General features: G+C 37.9%; 1 pseudogene; it reads right to left on the bottom strand.

The window, feature by feature from the left end:
* Positions 1-2,969: 2,969 nt before the first annotated feature.
* Positions 2,970-11,109, bottom strand: LOC126720577 (G-type lectin S-receptor-like serine/threonine-protein kinase At1g67520; annotated as a pseudogene).
* Positions 11,110-12,091: the final 982 nt, after the last annotated feature.

The following is a 12,091-nucleotide window of genomic DNA, read 5'->3' as shown; positions in this document are numbered from 1 at the left end:
TTATCTCCTCTAGCTTCTCTGTAGGTTCTGCCGTCGTTCGGTGTTCTTCTATGCTCAAGGCCTGGATCTGGTCTTCCACCTCCATCATAGCTACGTAGCATTCTCGTGCGGCAATTTGACTTCCGCGTAGCTCTCCTACCCCATACTCCGTTGGGAACTTGATCATCAGGTGGTAAGTTGATGTTGCCGCCTTCCACGAGTTGAGCGATGGTCGTCCAATAATAGCATTGTAGGCTGACGAGCAATCGACCACCAAGAATGTTACGTCCTTGGTGATTTGTTGGGGGTAATCTCCTACTGTCACCGATAACGTGACTGCGCCCAAAGGGAATATTCTACTCCCTCCGAAGCCAACGAGCGGGGTGTTTGTCGGTATTAGCTGCTCCCTGTCAATCCTCATTTGTTGGAACACCGGATAATACAAGATGTCGGCCGAACTACCGTTGTCGACCAACACTCGGTGGATATTGTAGTCGCCTGCCCGCAAGGTGACGACGAGGGCATCGTCGTGTGGATGGTGTAGGCGCCGTGCATCCTCTTCCGAGAACCCGATAATGGGGCCTTCCCTTCTTGCCATCTTTGGTACTGTACCCGCCAACTGGACATTCTGTACCATCCGAAGGTATGTTTTGCGAGCCTTTTTTGACGATCCGGCCGCACCTGTTCCTCCAATTATCATCCTTATGTCCCCTAATGGGGGCCTTGGTCGCTCGTTTTCCCGACGGGGGTGTTGTTCTTGTGGGGGTTGATCCGTTCTCTCCTTACTGACGAACTTCTTCAGCTTCCCTTGTCGGATAAGGGTTTCGATTTGTTGCTTCAAGTCGTAGCAATCGGCCGTGTCGTGACCATGGTCACGGTTGAAGCGGCAATATTTGTCTCTGGACCTTTTGTTGGGATCACTCTTCAGCTTTCCCGGAAACGTCAGGGATCCTTCGTCCTTAATCTGCATTAGGACTTGGTCTATCGGAGCGGTCAACGGAGTGAAACTTGTGAACCTTCCGCCCATTGGTTTTGGACGTCTCTCCTCCCTCCGATCTCCCATCCGTCCTTTCTTCCGCCCCTGGTCCTGTCGGGGGTCCTCTTGTCTGTCTCTTTTCTTGGGTCTGTCTTCTCGGGGTAATAGTGCATCTTCAGCGTTCATATACTTGGTGGCCCTGTAAAGCACCTCTGACATGGTCTTTGGGTCGTTTTTGTATAGGGAGAACAAAAACTTACCCCCCTTCAGCCCGTTCGTGAACGCGGCCACCAATATCTTGTCGTCGGCTTCGTCGATCGAGAGCGCTTCTTTATTGAAGCGTGATATGTAGGCCCGTAACGTCTCCTCCTCTCTCTGCTTGATATTCATCAAACAAGCCATGGATTTCTTATACCGATGTCCTCCGATGAAGTGCGTAGTGAACTGAGCGCTCAGCTCCTTGAAGGTGCCGATGGAGTTTGGTGTTAGTCGGCTGAACCAAATCCTTGCTGCGCCCTTCAGGGTTGTAGGGAATGTCCAACACATAATTGCGTCTGCCACTCCCTGAAGGTGCATCAGGGTCTTGAAGGTCTCTAGGTGATCGAGAGGGTCCCTGATTCCGTCATAACTGTCCATACTCGGCATGCGGAACTTACTCGGCAGGGGGAAGGAATTGACGGACGCCGTAAATGGCGAGTTAGTCCGGTTGACAAGGTCGTCAAGATCACTGGACACTCGCCCCTTGAGAGCGTTCATCAGTACTTCCATCTATTCCTTCATCGCCTGCATCTCCGCGATGATGGGTTGTGGAGCTGTATCCGTCACTGAAGGGATGCTAGTGTCCCGTCACACTTGCTTGCTCGGGGCGTTACTCTCCTGTGGTCCGTCATTATTTCTCCTTTCCGCACTGTTCCCTTCTTGATCTTCTCCTTGGCTATTCACCGCCGCACTCTTTTGATTCAGCTGCTCTACCAGGTCGTGGTTTTGTTTGGTGAGGCGCTCCACAGCTGCGGCGAGCGTCTTGACCTGTCTCTCAAGGGCAGTCGTGGGGGCTTCTTCTTGGATGTCATTTGTGGTTGCCATCGAGCGTGTGAGTACCATGTAACTCTTTTGTCTAGGAAGCGATAATGTTACCGTACCCGATTTCCCATAGACGGCGCCAACTGATGACGTCGAAAATTGTCACCAATGGGTCACACTGTACTCGCGACTCGAAGCGAACCTGCACGACAAAAGAAATCGAAAGAAGTCCTTCAGAGAGCACCGGTGTGGTGCCGGCCAAAAGCTCTCCGACGGTCAAGTTAGAATTCCTCTGTTTTACTTAGTGCGTTAGAGAGGGTTCATTAAAGCGTACCTCGATTTCTGTGGGTATTAGGCATTTTATAGTGATAAAGGGTTGACTTTTCCTTTTTGGTTTCCACATCTTTTCAATGTGGGACTCTACTCCCAATTCTTCTAAGCGTGGTGAGCAAGGATTCCCATTTCCGGATCTTAGGGTTTTTCTAGGCTATGGACGTTTCGGATCATGGGCCCTTACTGTGTTAGTCAGTGATGGGCCTTCAAAGCTGGGACCATCTTTACACAGGTCCAAGAGACCCAATCCGTCAGGCCCATTAAGGTAAGCCCATCAGGCCCAATATTTTATCACCTTCAGGTCCCATATTTTCCAACTTGTTGCAATGAAATTCCTTTCGTAGAATTTACTATAAAGGAGAAGTAGTGCCAGCTTTAACATAAAACTTACATATAGTAGAATTTGCCACGCATTGAATCACTAATTAAGATATGCATATCATTTAATGTCTTATACGCATATCATTTAATGTCTCCCATTTTTTAAAGTTAACTTTGATGCAACCACTAGTGAGGAAAAAGCATGCATAGCAAAAGTAATTAGAAATCATGAAGGAGAAGTTATATTTGAATAGAGTTAAAGGAGGACCAAGACCCTGCTATTGCAAAAGCCTAAAAAGTTGCATTGGTAGTACCCAAAATCCGGTGTTTCAAAATTCAAAACTTGAGTACAGTAATTTGGCAAGTAAAGTTGTGGCTTCCAAACAATTTCATTGACGAGGAAAACTATGATGTGTCATGCAACATCACAAAAGAAAATCATTCCCTCATCGGGCATCCATATCAGAAATGGACAAGCCATTCACTGTATGAAGTTCTAATTCATTATTAGGAGTATTCGCCTCAATTGCTTTCTTTCCAATAGAAAATGCTGGTTTTTTAGGTAAAGGCAATTGTGTACTTTCATTTGTCAACATGGATAGCATATCTGACATGGTAGGACTATCAACAGCACCATCTTCCACACATAAGAAATTGACGTGAATGCATCTCAATACTGGATACTCAACACATGAATCCCTTATTGTTAGATCAACTAATTCTAGCACTTTACCTTCTTGCCACAAATCCCATGCCTGAAGAGAAAAAAGAAAAGGTAATGGTCATTTAAAATGTTGGGAACAACCAACCATGAAAGTGTATAAGATTTAAGTCTATATATATTACATGGCCAAAATGGGCAAATGCCCTTTTCGTGCAAAAAAACCAGCGTTTTGCCACCTTTCCCAAATTAATTAGGAAAATGCCCCTGTTTTGAAACTCGATTTGTAGAAAATCGAGTATGGGGAGATTAAACTTAAAAAAATAAAAAATAAAAAATAAATTAAAAAATTGCATGGAACTCGAGTTCCATTTAAAACGCCACTATAGGGATTTAAAACACCACTATAAGGCTCCCTATGGAGCGATAAAAAAAAAAAAATTACATGTTTTAAAACGCCACTATAGGGATTTAAAACGACACTATAAGGCTCCCTATGGAGCGATCAAATTTAAAAAATCTTGCATGTTTTAAAACGCCACTATAGGGCTTTAAAACGCCAGTATATGGTATTAAAACGCCATTATAGGGCTTTAAAAAATTGCATGGAACTCGAGTTCATAGAGCTCGAGTTCCAGAAAGTTTTTTTATTTTTTTTATTTTTTAGTTTGTTATAACTCGATTGTCCAAAAATAGAGTTTTAAATTGAAACTCGATTTTTGGAAAATTGAGTTACAAAAAAAGGGGCATTTCCCTTATTAGTTTAAGAAAGAGGGCAAAATACTGTATATTTTGCGTGAAAAGGGCATTTGCCCCATTTTGGCCTATATTACATCAATATCCAACTAGATTGAGCGCATGGTCAACATGATAGAAACTATTATTTCTTTTACCACTCAAGATTTCAAGCTTTAAGACTCCAAAGCTATAGACATCAGATTTGATTAAGAACACACCTTCCATAGCATACTCAGGAGACATATATCTACTACACCAATACAAAAAATAAACATTATCATTTCACAAATTAAACATTATAGGAGCACTAATATTGTTCAATTAGTAGCAAATTAAATGCAAGATTATGGATGCATTGTCTACTTCTTTTAGAAGAATAATGTCTAGTTAACTTACTATGTTCCAACAATTCTATTAGTATTTACTTCCAGTTCATTTTGTTTGAAAATTCTTGCCATGCCAAAATCAGAAATCTTTGGATTCATACTTTCATCAAGGAGTATGTTGCTAGCTTTTAAATCTTTATGAATAACTTTTAACCTTGAATATTTATGGAGATAGATCAATCCTTGAGCAATTCCTTCAATTATACTAAAACGTTTCTTCCAATCTAGTAGCTTGCTTCTATTCAAATATACCAAAATAAAATTTTACTTAAAAAAATATATAAATTGGTTGAAGAAAACAAATGTTTTCATTGGGAAAACTTAAGATAGCAAAATTGGATGTTTTCAAACCAAATAGAAAGTAATTCAAGCTTTCATTGGGCAAGACACCAATCGGTAGTGTCTGCTCCAGATGATAGCTTTTTATCATCAGATCAAGATACCTATCAGTGTTTGGTGTAAGCGGGAATTGGACTCTAAATCTCTTATTCGACTATCAAAGACTTTACCAATTAAGTTAACTATAACCCACAATTACATGTAACTAAGTATGTATAGCAGTAAATATTTAAGAGAAAACATTCAATTCTTGGGAATATTTGTTGGTTAATAAGCTTAAACCAACACCAACGTACTCAAGTGTATGAACTGATACTAAAAACATGCCTCTATCTTGGAACCATATTAGAAATTGATGCCCAATTTATCGAATTACATTCTGATTCTTTGTCAGATATATATGCCTCAATTGCTTGTCTTGCAAGAGAAAATGCAGGTTTCTTGGGTGACGGTAATGACAAATTGTCATTAGTCAACATAGCTAAGACATCTGACATTGCTGGCCGATCAATTGCACTATCTTCAACGCATAGGAGACCAACATGAACGCAATGAAGCATCTGATCCATATATGAATCATCAAGTGTTGGGTCCATTAGGTCCAGGGCAGCACCTTCATTCCATAACTCCCATGCCCGCAACAAGATTATACATGATCAGAAATACACACATTAAATATCATAGAATCATCCAAGCTCATAGTTGTTTGACATACATATCCTACTAGATTGAACAAGTGCTCTGTCTTGAAAAAACTAATGTTCTTCCTTCCACTCAAGATCTCGAGCATAAGAACTCCAAAACTATAAACATCAGATTTTATAGAGAAAACTCCCTCCATGGCATACTCAGGAGACATGCATCCACTACATCAAATTAGAAAAAAAGTTTTAAGTTTATAGCTTCATTAATCATGTGGAAGCAATAGTGTTTAACATTCAAAATGATACAAATATAAGTAGTATATGTATTATAATTAATTTACTTACTATGTCCCGACAACCCTTTTAGTATTTGCTTCCAATTCATTTTGTTGGAAAATTCTTGCCATACCAAAATCAGAGATTTTGGGATTCATATTTTCATCAAGGAGTATATTACTCGCTTTCAAGTCTCTATGAATTACTCTCAATCTTGAATATTTATGGAGGTAAAGCAATCCTTAAGCAACTCCTTCAATTATACTGAACCGTTTTTGCCAATCTAGTAGCTTGCTCTTATTTGCATCTGTCGAATATAAAAAGTTATATATGGTTAATAACCTACTTTCAGCAAACTTATATAGATAAATATATAAATTTGTTGTCGAAATTAAATGAAGTGTTAAAATAAAAGGTGAATGTTTTTCAAACCAAATAGAAATGAGTCCAAGCTTTTGTTCGGCATATATTTGTAGATTAACATTCTCTCTTCTCCATGAAGGCAAAAACCCAAAAGCTTAACAAGATTCATGTGTTGAAGTTTAGATATGAGTATTAACTCATTCTTGAACTCAAGTATTCCTTGTCCTGAATTTCTTGATAGTCTCTTTATGGCTATTTTTTGCCCAGTCAACAATTCTACCTGATATTTTGATAAAATAAGGTTTAAGCTAAGGTAAGACATAAATTAATTAAAACGTCTTTCTTTTGTATGTTATTGAGAGCTTACCATATAAACTTCTCCAAAGCCCCCTTCTCCAAGCTTGTTTTGCACTGCAAAGTTGTTTGTGGCCGTCATGACATATGCATAATTAAATACACTTAAATCATGTCCCTTTTTCCCATCATTTGGAATCTGATTGACAATAAGAGATGGATCCAAACTCACTAAATCAAGTAATTCATTTTCATCTTTTGTTACATTATTTCCTGTCGTAATTTACACCCAAAAAAAAAAATTTATCAGTATTTCCATTAAACCCAAAAAAAAAAAAAAAAATGAAAAATGAAAGAGCAACAAATATTCAAGTTGCTAAATTTAAACTAACAAGTTCATTCTACATGCAGACTATACCTCCGGGTACAACTTTTCTCCTTCTCTGTATATAACACAATATGCTGAAAAATATTACAAGCAAAGCAGCGACGATAGCAGTGCCAATCCATATCCACTTCTTTGTTCCTACATTTGATCATAAGTAACTGTATTAATAGTCATCATATGAGATTTATTTATTTATTCTTTTTCTTTTTTGCTCAGAATTATATAATGCATATCAATAATCTACAAATAGTCAGAAGTGAGATTTTCATGTTTGGTGTAAGAGCCACTTATAGAGGGTTAACAAGTTTGGTGCACCTTGAGAAGCTTGATTATCTCGAAAGATGCAAGTCGGCCTAATCTTTGAAAGTTCAATAACATTTTAAAAATCATGCTTTGATACCAATGTGAGCCGTGAAAGCCGTAAACATTAAACTAATAGTCAAAGAGATTTGAGATCTGACTAAACCCATATGAGGCTTCACATGTAACCCATACGTAAAGTCAGATACTCAGATGCAAGAGATTATTTAATTCTAGTTGGTTTGTAGGTTTGTTTTGTTTATAAAGCTGTAATAACCATTTTCGATCACTAACAATTTGTTCTCTAATATTGTCAAGGTCGGGATAACGGATGCACTAAGCGTTTTTTTTTTTTTTTTGATAGGAGACTTAGCGTTTCTTTTAATAGACTTTTAAAGAAAAATTTTAATAACATTTTTATGCTAAATATAAAAAATAAAAAAAAACTGTCAAAACCGTTATTTAATTTTTTTTTAAAATTTTCTAAACAAATATCCCATCCGTTAACTTTTTGATTTTGTTAAAACTAGCTATGGTGTATATTAAGGCTGTATTAGAAACTATTTCCAATTTGATGGATCCTGTTAACAAGTGTCTTAAAAATACATATTAAAAATTAATATATGTTCAATTATTAGTAGTAGTGCACATTTAAAAATAAATAAAATACACATATTAATGATTCATTGGTTATATTCACAAATTATTGTAGCGTTGTACTCTCTCCGTCTCACTTTGTTTGTCCTGTTTGAAAAGTCAAAATTTTTAAGGAACCATCATTTATTGTCTTGTCTACCTTTTAAAAATGTATAAGTTTTCAAAATTATCCTTAAATAAATTTATCAAAAAATAGAATTAGTAAATTAATAGGGATATAATAGGAACATTGACATATTAACGACTTTTATTTTTAGAAATAAGACAATATTTTGGGACATCCTAAAATAGAATAGAAGACAAACAAAGTGGGACGGAGGGAGTATACTTTTTCAGATATATGTATACAATTTTGATTTATTTTTTGAAAAATGTATAAAAATATTATCTAAGAAAGTATTAAATTCATCTCTACTACTATCTTGAGGACATTCTTTTTAACAAAATCCTTTTAGATGAACATAGCCCATGTCACATGGCATGCTTTGTTATTGATATTCAGCAATTTTCATAGCACACAAAAAAAAACTACAAGTAAAAACTTACCTTTGTGAGGATTTGATGATAGAAGGTAAATAGATACGAAATCACTAGCGTGGTCGGATTGGACCGCCGTCTCTCCAGTCCAAAATCGGCATCCAGTTTCATTAGCAAACTCATAAGTAAAAGCCACACAGCTACAGTTGCTCCAGCAAATAGCTTTACAGTCACTTAGAGCATCAGCAGTGGGAAGGCTATATGCCAAATGTTAGGAACATTTGGCATTTAAGCCCCAAAACTACTCAACAATGGGAAGGCTATATGCCATATGCCAATTCCAAATTTGGGATTTAGCTACAGTACCATCTCAAATGTAAGATGGTACTGTAGCTGAATGTTATAAAAAAAAAATAATTTTTAATACTCTCATTTCTCTCTCCTCTCTCATTTAACCCGGGAATTTCTCTCTCCTCTCTCGTTATTTCTCTTTCTTTTCTCTCTCTTCCTCCTCTCGTTCTACTCTCTACTCTATCTCAGATCAGTTTGTTTCCATATAAAAAAAAAAAAATCTCAGATCAGTCTTCCTTCCTCACTCTTTCTCTCATCTCACATCTCTCTTTCTCGTTCAAGGCTTGCACTATAGCTGGGTTTGGTTCGTGGTCACGGCATGGAGATCGGTGGATCGGTGTATCGGTGAATCATGGGTCAGGTGGTGGCGTGGGTTTGGATCGGTGGAGATTGGTGGGTTGCCAATGTCGCCGATGATGGATCGCTCAAGATCGCTGATGATGGGCTGGATGTGGTGTGATGTTGGCGGCGTTGGTGGCGGCGTTGATCTGGTGGCGCCGTGGGTCAAATGGTTTCGCCGATCTGGGTTTTGTGCTTTCGCCGATCTGGGTTTTGTGTGGGTTTTGTTTGGATTTCGCAGTGAGGCATGGATTGATTCCGGTGGATTTGGGTTTTCCTTAGTTTGGGTTTTTGGTTCCGGTGGATTTGGTGGGCAGTGGGCATGGATTTCGCAGTGAGGCATGGATTGATTCCGGTGGATTTCGCAGTGAGGCATGGATTGATTCCGGTGGATTTGGGTTTTCCTTAGTTTGGGTTTTTGGTTTCGGTGGATTTGGTGGGCAGTGGGCATGGATTTCGCAGTGAGGCATGGATTGATTCCGGTGGATTTCGCAGTGAGGCATGGATTGATTCCGGTGGATTTGGGTTTTCCTTAGTTTGGGTTTTTGGTTCCGGTGGATTTGGTGGGCAGTGGGCATGGTGGCGTGGTAGGCATGGTGGTGGTGGTGCGGTGATAATTGGGTTGTTTGGTTTTTTTTTTTTTTTTTTTCCTTAGTTTGGGTTTTTGGTTCCGGTGGATTTGGTGGGCAGTGGGCATGGTGGCGTGGTAGGCATGGTGGTGGTGGTGCGGTGATAATTGGGTTGTTTGGTTTTTTTTTTTTTTTTTTTTCCTTAGTTTGGGTTTTTGGTTCCGGTGGATTTGGTGGGCAGTGGGCATGGTGGCGTGGTAGGCGTGGTGGTGGTGGTGCGGTGATAATTGCCTTAATTGGGTTGTTTGGTTGTTGAGAGAGGAACAGATACTCAGAGAGAGAGTGGAGTGATAGATAAAATTTAAATATTATTTTATTGAAGAATTTATATTATTTTATTGTGTAAAAATATTATTTTAATGAGTAGAATAGGAAAATAAAAGTTGGGATGTTGGGTGTATTGTAAAATGGTATTGTATAATTGATAAAGTAGGTTTTTGGGATGGTAAAATAAGATGGGATTTAGAATCCGGATGTGGATGCTCTTATGCCGAGACTATAATTATTGCCCGACAAACTATATCCGGTTACATAGTACCCAGCTGCAAGATCAAATTTGTCACCACGTTCCCTACACACTGGCTGCTCCCAACCTTGACATCCTCCACTAGTATCATAGCTATAACAGTTATCAGCTCTGCCAATATCAGGTCCTCTCAAATCCTTAAATTGCCCCAAAAAAGTGATAATCCATTCAGACATCAACACACTCTGATTTTTGTTACTGAAAGAGAAGTATTCTTCATCCTCGTTTGAAACAACTTTGAAATCATACATAGATGTTATATCTGGTGAAATGTTCTCAAATTGGTTGTTTCTCAAGACCCCACTTTTCCAATGAACCACCCCTCTTTGCTTAATGACCAATTCAAGTCCCTTGGGGTCCCATTCAAGACTGAAAGCTCCATAATCTGGAATATCTGTAGTTAACCATGATGTGAGTGCCCAAGTTTGGCCAGTTTTGTGATTAATCCCTAGCTTCATATCAGGCAATAGGGTGTCCATAAGATAATCAAAACTTTGCCATAACACCCTTTTGGTAGACCCATCAAAGTTGACTTCTTTCAACACAAAATTGCCATTATCATACAGAGTAGCAACAGTGTTATTAGTACCAGAGGAGTATAAGATTATAGGACTCTCACCTTGGCGTACAATCTTCAATGTTCCCTTGTTGTCCAAGGTAAGCGAACCCGTTTTGTCTTTGACAAAAGGATGACCACGATTGCCAAACCATACATAAAGATTGAGAGGACTCTTGGATCAGCCATGTCTGATATTCCAACATAGCTGTCGTTAGAAATGACGTCAATCCTCCTAAAGAACCCCAAAGCGAAAGTCCCTTTTTGAGATACTAGGTAACTCGTGGAATTGAGTGTGTCACCAGGTTTGAGTGTGTCACCAATTGATGACAGATTGCCAGATGTCACGTATACCCAGTCTGCAACGTGAGGTGTCCACAAGGATGAGAAAACGAGCAAGAGAACCAATGTAAGAAGGTGTACAAGTAAAATGTTGGTGGTAGCCATGGTTGAGCACTGAAATTTGCTCATTTGACAATTACTTGAATACAATTCATTCACGGTTCAGCATCCATTGGAATAATATAATCAATTGCTAAAGTCATAAGTCTTTGGGAATATTGTTTGAACGTGTGAGATATTCATCCTTGTGACCCAACTGGGTGGGCAGACTAAGTCATAGAGAGGTGGTTGGGCCAGTGTAGCTTGAATTAATGGCGTACTTATTGCTAATGTCAGAGTCGTTGGGACTTTGAATCTAAAAAAAAAGAAAGTCGTTGGGACTTGTCATGTACTGTGAGATATACACCAAGTGACTCGACTTGCAACAGACATGTATCTTAGACTTCGAATCAATAAAATACTATATAAGAAAGTTCTCATTAATATAGAGAAGATAATAAAATATGGGTTATAATAATGTGTGTCCTTATAGTATTGGTTAATAATTTAGTTAAATTTGTTCGAGATTCAATGGTTTTACATTAGATTGGGTTGCTAAAAATTGTGAATAACATTTAATGTTTTATTATTTTTTCAATAAAATGTTTTTATAAATAGCTCTTAAATTGATGCCTTTAGGGTATTGATAAACGTTTAACAATTCTCAGTGTTTAATTATAATGCCTAATTATGCCTCAATTTTGTTGCTTCCTTCATAGATTTCTTCCAAAAAATTGTGGGCTGTTCAAAGCTCATTCTAGGTTGTAAATAATTCGATAATTAAAAAAAAAAATAACTAACTGTAGTATTTGTGGAAAAAGTGGGTCAATCAGAAATATTTGTTTTCTTTCTAATTATTAGATAATCAATTAAATTAGTAGGATATTAACTGATTAACTCTCTAAAAAGAGGGATATTAATTAATTAAATAACTGGAGAGACTTCTATGAATAAAGGGATATTAATTAATTAAATAATTGGAGAGACTTCTATGAATAAAAAAAAGATTTTACACTATGTTTGAAAATTTATAAATCAGCGACATAAAATAGAACGGAATATAAAATATTTTATTTATTTATTTGAGTATTTATAAACGAAATAAACGAACTAAAATAATATTTAAATCTACTAGTATACATATACTTTTTACTTGT

Source organism: Quercus robur, chromosome 4 (assembly GCF_932294415.1).
Source record: "Quercus robur chromosome 4, dhQueRobu3.1, whole genome shotgun sequence".
Classification (NCBI taxonomy): Eukaryota; Viridiplantae; Streptophyta; class Magnoliopsida; order Fagales; family Fagaceae; genus Quercus; species Quercus robur.
This window is presented reverse-complemented; position numbering and strand designations above follow the sequence as displayed.